The sequence below is a fragment of the Zonotrichia albicollis genome, chromosome 8, assembly GCF_047830755.1.
Source record: "Zonotrichia albicollis isolate bZonAlb1 chromosome 8, bZonAlb1.hap1, whole genome shotgun sequence".
NCBI classification, from domain to species: domain Eukaryota; kingdom Metazoa; phylum Chordata; class Aves; order Passeriformes; family Passerellidae; genus Zonotrichia; species Zonotrichia albicollis.
In genome coordinates, this window is record NC_133826.1 from 247,379 (window position 1) to 255,062 (window position 7,684).

A 7,684-nucleotide genomic window follows, 5' to 3' on the forward strand; every position below is an offset into this window, starting at 1 on the left:
TACTTTTTTTTTTCTTTTTTTTATTTAAACTAACTTCTTTTATTAGCTAGAACAAAAGATTTTGCCAGGCCTGTAACAACAACAACAACTTCTTTTTCTTCTTCACCTTCTGAAATGTCCCTTCTCACTCCCAAATTCCTTTCAACTCCTGAGTTTACACCCAAGCAAAAAGCAAAATTCGTGCGCTCGCGCGTTCGATGCTCCTGTCAGATTCTCTGCTTCCCTCCACATCTTCTTACGCTTTCAGCCTTCACGCCGTCCTGCCGTGATGAGTCTGACAGAAGAACAGGCACATGTTAACAGAGCATTTCCCTCCCTCCCTCCCTCTGGTTTCCTCAGCACATTTCAATCCATCCCAAGCCTGCAACGATGCACGCTCACCCCAAGGCTCACAGCAAGCATGCAGCAGCTCAGGCTTACTGGGCTCCAGGGCTCTGTGCCTTAGACAGCCGAGGAAACTTCTGATGAGCCTCCGTTCCAATAAACTGGGATGCAAACTCACCTCCATCTCAGAGCCTCAGTGACCTCGGCCAGCCCCTTCCTCACTTCCTTGGGTCACAATCACTTCCAGGCAGAAGGATGCCAAGCAGGCTTTTGTCTTTTCTCTTAAGTGCCAACAGGTAAAATATGTAGGCTTTGACATAACTGATTACCCTCTCTTTGCACTCTCTTTGCACTCTCAGTTTTAAAGAAAAGATAGAAGAAGATTGCTGCTAAATCCATATGGGATAAGGAGGAAAGCAGCAAGGATCCCAGGCCAGCAGCGTGCCCAGGCAGCGTCACGTCCCTGCCACCCTGTGACAAGGCACACAGCTGCAAAGCCCCAAAGCCTGCAGGCCCTGGAGCTGCCACACGGATGGACCCGGTTCCCTTCCCGGGTGCCCAGAGGGAAACCTGAGGGCAGGTGTCCACCCCGAGGCTGCACCCAGAGCCCCGGGCAGGGATGGAGTCGCTGACTGCCCTCTGGGGACGAGACCCTCCCTGCAGGCGACACTGCCTTGTCCTCTCCCTCCCCGTGGGACAGGGACCTCCAGGCTCTATCACCAGCCTCCTTCCGTCAGCATCCAGGTGCTGTGTTAGAGCCACAGGGGTCGAGGCTTTCCAGAACCATAGCGTCCTTTAGGCTGCAAAAGCCTTCTAAGGTCATCGAGCCCGGCTGCTGCCCCAGCACTGCCAAGCCCCCACCCCAATCAGGTCCCGAAACACCACATCTTGCCATGCTTTAAATGTCTCCAGCAATGGGGACTGCCCTGGGCAGCCTGCTCCTATGCCTGACCACCCTTTCAGTGAAGAAATTGGTCCTCAAAGCCAATCTAAGCCTTCCCTGCTGCAACTTCAGGCCATTTCCTTTTGTCACCTCACTTCTTACTGGGGAGATCTCGGTACTTAAACCTTACCTGCTCCTTCCCTAGCAGGTCTCTGGCTTGGCTGGATGAGAGGAGAAACACTCCCACCACAGGAATGGCAGCTCGGCAGCTCCCACACCAAGGCAGGCTGCAGGCAGGGAGCAGCTGTCCTCACCACAGCTCGCGCGTCAGCTCTCAGAGATTGGCTCTGCTCTTCCTCCCGGGCAGATCTCTGCTCAGTGCTTCAGAACTGGCTGTCTGGAGGAAGCGGAAAAAACAGGTTAGCCAAGAATTTTATCCCGACTTATCTGATGTCTTTGCCCGCTTTGCCTCCTCCTGACTTCCTCCTGCTAAGAAAACAGCTGCCTTTGGACTTCTAGGGGGAACTTTCACGTAATGCTTACAGAAAAGGAACTACAGAAAAGTGCCTCCTTTTTAAAGACTCAGCCAAGCAGACAGGTAACTGCAGCTTCTCCATCCCCACTGCCTGCAGAGCTGGCAGGCACCAGGCCAGCTCTGCTCCTGCTTCAAGCTGTTCCCAACTCTGCCAGAAGAACTGAAGGCTGCTCTGGCGTTCCATTGCTCCGCTTCTCCCAAAAAAGATCCGTCAGCGCCGATATCCCTCCACGGGAAGGGCTCTTCTGTCTCACACGCTTGGTGACACGAGGCTACGCGAAGCTGCAGCAGCCTCTGCTCCACGTGGGAAGGGCTTTCTTCCTCCTCTGGCACCTGGCTGGCACAGCTTGCTCACAGATGCTGGGGCTGCCCCATCCCTGGAAGTGTTCCAGGCCCATTGGTGCTCTGGCATCAGGCTCAGAGCAACCTGCTCTAGGGAACCACGTCCCTGCCCACGGCAGCAGGCTTGGAATGAGGTGATCTTTAGAGCCCCTTCCAACCTGAATTATTCCATGATTCTATCAACTCAAAACACTAGGGGAATACATCTGTAAAGGTCACTAAATACATGAAAGAATCTCCCCATCAGCAAATTTTTGAATGAAAAGTATATCTACAAACAGGGAGAAATATCCTTGCTACCTGCTCTTGCTACCTTTCAGGCCTAATTTTAGCTATCACTTCAAGTTTTAAAATATTTTCTTTTGAAATTATAGGCAGTGTTCAAATTTTAGCATTTTTACACTATTGCAGAAGCAAAAATTGCTGACAATCAGGCCGTGTCATTCTTTATGGAGCAGAGCCATCATGACAGAATTTCTGGGACAGAAATTTTACAGGATGTCACTCCACAGAGAGCACCAAATTCCACATCAGGTGGCACTTCTGCTCCACATCAGAAATCTAAACTAGGACAAGTGAAGTTTTGACTTGGCACTGTCAAAACAGACCGACTTGGCACTGGTGCCACCTTGGGTCTGGGAACCACCCTGCATACCAAAGAATTTCAGGAGCCAGCCGGCCACCCCCAGCCACAGCCCCCCCCACACAAACCACGGCCCTTTTCCCTGGCAAACAAAACTCACCTGCCCCGCTTCTGGATGGCACACTGCAGGAGCCACGAGGCGCTATCACGTCAGCCCGACTTGGCACTGGGGCCAGCTTGGGTCTGGGAACCATCCTGCCTATCGTGGAATTTCAGGAGCCACCAGGCCACTCCCGGCTACAGGCTAACCTCGGTCTCACGCGGCTCTTTGTCCTAACGCGGCTAATGTCAGCTACACTAGGCTATCCTGGTCTCTTAAGCTAAACGCGGTTATTTTCGGCCACACTCAGCTCTTCGGAACAGTTCAGCCCGGCTCGGCTCGCTGAGGGCGGGAGAGCGGGCATGAGAGGACCCCGGCGCAGACAGGCCAGGTTAACCCAGATGCCTGTCACAAACCCGCAGAAATACGCCCGCCCGCGGCGACGCTGAGCCCACAGCATGTATCGGATACGCTTCAAGCGCCACAGAAAAATCCGTCGGGGCCGCCATGACGTCGGTATTCCATGCAGGCAGTTCACTTACACCCACCGGGGTCCTCCACTTCCCCGCCATCTCGAGAAGGTCAACGAAAAGTCCGAGACACCCGCGACACGCCACTCCCAGCATGGCGGCCTCTCGCCTGCCTGCCGGCGCACGGCTGCAGTACCGCGCTCTGCCCACAAGGAGGCAGCACTGCCGCCCGCCCCAGACGGGGGCGCAGCGCGCCTCGGGGCTGCGGGCAGCGAAGGCGGCAAAAAAGAACAGGGGCGACCCCAGACAAAAACTGCTCTGAAATAAATGCCAAAAACCTGTCTTTTACCCGACCAGAACCAAACAAACCGCCTTGGTTTAAAATCCTATTAAAATCAATTTGAAATTCCTATTTTTCGTATTTATATTCACATGCATATTTATAGTGGACACTGATGTAGCATGTAATTTATAAAATATATTCTGTGTATTGCTACTGTTTATATTTATTTATATGTTGTGGTTTTAAAAATATCTTTCTATATTTATTGTATATTTCTATGTTAAAAGCATGATAGAAATGTAGTTTTAATTAAAATAAAAATCCCATACTAACTAAACAAATACAAAAAAGCTCTATTCTTTTAAACTATATTGAAATATTTTTATATTTATAGCTTGCATGACTATATTCACATTTATATTTATAGTTTATATTTAAGCATTATATTAATCATGATATATAATATGTGTCTTATTCAAATAATAGAAATAAATTATTTTTTAAATTATGTACCATATCTACTGCTACAACTTATTTTATCTTATATTTTTAATTTTATATTAGCCTTTAGCTATTTGTGATCTGTTTCTATACTTAGATTTCTACCTTTATATTATTTGTATCTATCATTTCTGTACTAAAACCCCTGTTTTTGCCAAATAAAAAACAAAACCCCCCTTTATGTTAAACTGCTTTAAAAAACTTATAGTATATCAATATGGTGTAATATATAACAAATGACAGATATGATAAACATAAATACATTTATATCAATTTTATATCTATTTCCTATAATACACTATAATAAGATATATACAGTATTACTTGTATTATGGATCTTATATGCAGATATTGATTTATGTTATTTTGAATTTTAAATAATTTAACAGTTCTCTCTATGTTTGAAAGACATTTATATATTTATACTTTGGTTGCGATTTTTTCTGGGTGTTTTCCGGGTCTTTTCTTGCCCTTCTTGGAATTGTTTTTCTGGGTTTTCTCTGGGTTTTTTCTTGCCCATCTTGGGGTTTTTTTCTGGGTTTCTTCATGCCCATCTTCGGGGTTTTTTTCTGGGTTTTTTCTTGCCTGTCTTCGGGTTCTTTTCTGGGTTTTTTTCTTGCCCATCTTGTTGGGCTTTTTTTCTGGGTTTTTTCTTGCCCATCATCGTCTGTTTTACTGGGTTTTAAGCCAACATGGGTACATTCCATGTCAGTACATACAATATAACCCGGCTGAGGATTTTTTATTCTAACTTTAAAAATGAGTTGCAAAACCTGAAAAGCAAAAGTCATATACACAAGGTTAAATCCAGTCAGCATGTGCCCACACATGCAGAGACGAGCAGACACAGACAGACACAGCCACGTGCTCTCACACACACTGACACACTCTTGCCACTTACATGCTCGCTGCGGCCCTTACCTGAGACGCTGAAGAACGTGCTGTGACACATCTTCTGGCTGCTGCTCCTTGAAGTAAATGGCAGACCCTGGGGAAAGCAGCAGCCTTGGGGACCTGTGAGACAACAGGAAGGGTCAACGAGTGGCTATCTGACAGCTAGGACTTGTCCCCACTCTGGACCCATAAACTTTCTACCCAAAATCCCACAAAAGACAGATGAAGAGTAAAATTTCTATAACTGTTCTACCTAACTGTGACTACGTGCCAGGGCAGGGCAGCTCTGATCGTAAGTGGTACAATATAAGTACACACAATATAGGCTGAGGTAAACAGTGCAAGTGTAAACAGAGCGTAAGTACACACAATAGAAGGTGACACACTTACATACAGTATAAACCAACACAGGTACACACAAAATAAACCAATATAGGTACATCCAATGTAAGTACATATAGTATAAACCAACATAGGTACATACAGTATAAGTACGTACAGTATAAGCCAGCATAGGTACACACAATAGAGGTACATACAACATAAGCCAACATAGGCAGATACAATACAAGTCAGGACGTGAGATAACTCTCTGGAAGACGAATTCTTGAGCCCTGTACCCTTTGAGAAGATGGAACCTAAGGAACTGCTGCAGTCACCTGAGGAGGTGCATCTGAAAAAAAGTCAGGACAAAAGTCAAAGGGCTGCAGAATAACTTAAGTGCTCGGCTAAATTGGGCTGTAATCGGCAAAACTCGGCTATTGTCGGCTGCATTCGGCTGGATGCGCCTCTTCGGCGCGGCTCGGCTCGCTTCGGCCGAGCTCGGAGCCTCTCGGGTTCATTCGGCTGAACTCGGAGCCTCTCCGTGCGCTCGGCGCGGCTCGGCTCGTTCGGCTCGCTTCGGCCGAACTCGGAGCTGCTTTGTACGTTCGGCTCGGCTCGGCTCGCTTCCGCCGAACTCGGAGCCGCTCTGTGCGCACGGCGCGGCTCGGCTTCATTCAGCCGAACTCGGAGCCGCTCTGTGCGCACGGCGCGGCTCGGCTTCATTCAGCCGAACTCGGAGCCTCTCTGTGCGCTCGGCGCGGCTCGGCTCGCTTCGGCCGAACTCGGAGCCAATCCGTGCGTTCGGCGCGGCTCGGCTCGCTTCCGCCGAACTCGGAGCCGCGCTGTGCGCTCGGCGCGCCTCGGCCGAACTCGGAGCCGCTCTGTGCGCTCGGCGCGGCTCGGCTCGTTTCGGCCGAACTCGGAGCCAATCCGTGCGTTCGGCTCGGTTCGGTCGAACTCGGAGCCAATTCGTGCGTTAGGCTCGCTTCATTCGGCCGAACTCGGAGCCGCGCTGTGCGCTCGGCGCGCCTCGGCGCGCCTCGGAGCCGCTCTGTACGCTCGGCGCGGCTAGGCTTCATTCAGCCGAACTCGGAGCCGCTCTGTGCGCTCGGCTCGCTTCGGCCGAACTCGGAGCCGCTCTGTGCGCTCGGCGCGGCTCGGCTTTATTCGGCCGAACTCGGAGCCGCTCTGTGCGCTGGGCGCGGCTCGGCACGCTTCGGCCGAACTCGGAGCCAATCCGTGCGCTCAGCGCGCGTCGGCCGAACTCGGAGCGGCTCTGTGCGCTCGGCGCGGCTCGGCTCGCTTCGGCCGAACTCGGACCCACTCTGTGCGCTCGGCGCGGCTCGGCTTCATTCGGCCGAACTCGGAGCCGCTCTGTGTGCTCGGCTCGCTTCCGCCGAACTCGGAGCCGCTCTGTGCGCTCGGCTCGGCTCGGCTCGGCTCGGGTCGGCTCCCTGAGGGCGGGCAAGCGGCGCCGCCTCACGTTAAACGCGCCCGGCTCGGGGCTCTCCTGCTGCCGCGTCCCGCGGGCGGCCCGCCCATCGCACGGACACGACCGGGAGCGCGGGACGGCACAGGGGCTCATTAGGCGGTGACCGCACTCGCGCTAATTAGCGCGCACGAGAGCAGCGGGCTCGGTTCGCCTGAGCTCGGCTCCGTTCAGGCAGCCTCGCAAGCCTGGCCTCGGTTCGCTCGAGGCCGTCAGGTTCGGCCGGTCTCGCCTTGCTTCGGCTGAGCTCGTTCCATTCGGCCGAAGGAGGCGTCGTTCGCTCGTGTTTTTACAAATATCTTTCTCTATAGATTGTATATTTCTATATTTAGATTTATACTTCTATAATACTTCTATTATTCCAAATAAAAACCCCGTCTCTAACCAAATAAATACAAAAAACAACCTTCTTTTAAACGAGATTGAAATATTTTTATACTTAGTATAGTTATATTCCCATTTATATTTATAGTTTCTTTTGATGCAGTGTATTAATAATTATATATAATATATGTAAAGTTCTAGAAATGTATTTGAATTATTATTTATATTATGTGTCATATCTACTGCTACAACTAATTTTTTCTTGTTTTTAAACTTTATATATATATCTGTATTTATTTATGATATATTCCTGTACTTAGATTTCTACATTTATATTGTTTGTATTTATAATTTTTATAATCAAAACCCTGCCTATTGACAAATAAAAAACCCCCGCTTTATTTAGCTATTTTAAAAAATATTTTCATGATGATAATTTTCATGTTTATATTTGTAATTTATTCTAGATTACATGAGAACACACCTGCTTCTGCACCCCAGTGGGGCTTCCTCTCCTGGGGACCTTGGGGTGCCCCAACGGCATCAGAGCCCCGAGTCTTCACCCCCCTCTCCTCTATTTAGAAACTACACAGGAACTTTTTTCTGGAAACAAAGACATTACCTAAATCCTC

The 7,684-nt window shown here is 49.4% G+C and overlaps 1 long non-coding RNA gene across 1 annotated transcript; it reads right to left on the reverse strand.

Moving 5' to 3' along the window:
• Positions 1-6,333, reverse strand: LOC141729801 (uncharacterized). Its single transcript, XR_012581223.1, has 5 exons — positions 5,575-6,333; positions 4,943-5,035; positions 2,828-4,794; positions 1,398-1,604; positions 1-274 (listed from the first exon to the last, which is right to left on the reverse strand). It is a non-coding gene; the product is annotated as an uncharacterized LOC141729801 (long non-coding RNA).
• Between the last annotated feature and the right edge of the window lie 1,351 nt (positions 6,334-7,684).